The sequence below is a fragment of the Octodon degus genome, unplaced genomic scaffold, assembly GCF_000260255.1.
Source record: "Octodon degus isolate 3935 unplaced genomic scaffold, OctDeg1.0 scaffold00411, whole genome shotgun sequence".
NCBI classification, from domain to species: Eukaryota; Metazoa; Chordata; class Mammalia; order Rodentia; family Octodontidae; genus Octodon; species Octodon degus.
In genome coordinates this window covers 48433-49189 of record NW_004524987.1, presented here as the reverse complement: position 1 = coordinate 49189, position 757 = coordinate 48433, and positions in this window count along the sequence as shown.

Genomic DNA, 757 nt, shown 5'->3' with positions numbered 1-757 from the left:
TACCTCCCCACCCCTCCCGCCTAGTAGGAATTTCTGCTGAGTTCCGGGAACCCCCAGACCCATTCCTAGCCCAGGTCCGGTGAGTGTGTGGAGAGCTTCCTGCTACCCTGCGCCATCGGGCCAGTCCCAGCCCAGGCGCAGGGTGGGCCAGACCCTCTCCCACCCTCGGGCCACCCCCCACCACTCCGCCGTACCTCCCACACACCTCCCGCCCAGGAGGAAATTCTGCCCAGTTTCGGTAACCCCCAGACCCTGGCCTAACCCAGGTCAGCAGCGGGAAGTAGCTCAGCACAGCAGCCAGACCTAAGCCAGACACAGCCGGATAAGTCCAAAGTCTTTAGAGCTCCACCAGAACTTCAGTATGTGTGAAGCTTATAATTACAGCAACGATCTACAACAAAGGGCAGAAGACAGTGCTACACAAAAAGATGACAAAGAACAAAATGCAACCTAAGAACCCAAGTCCACAAATAACAAGTGCAGAGGACACTAACAGAGAACAAATTGGAAATCACACAGCTCAAAGCAATGCATCGACAGCTTCTGAAATAAAACACATGCAGAAAGATATAGAAGACCTCAAACTGGAAATGAAAAAAAGAAATCCGTGAATTAATAACATCTGCACTAAAGAATCAAATGCAGAAGCATATGGAAGCAACCCAGTGCCCACCCAGAACAAGTGGGGAGAAAACTAGCTCGGCTAAAATGCATGAATCACGGGTGTCGATAGTAAATAAGCAACAGCAGAAAGATA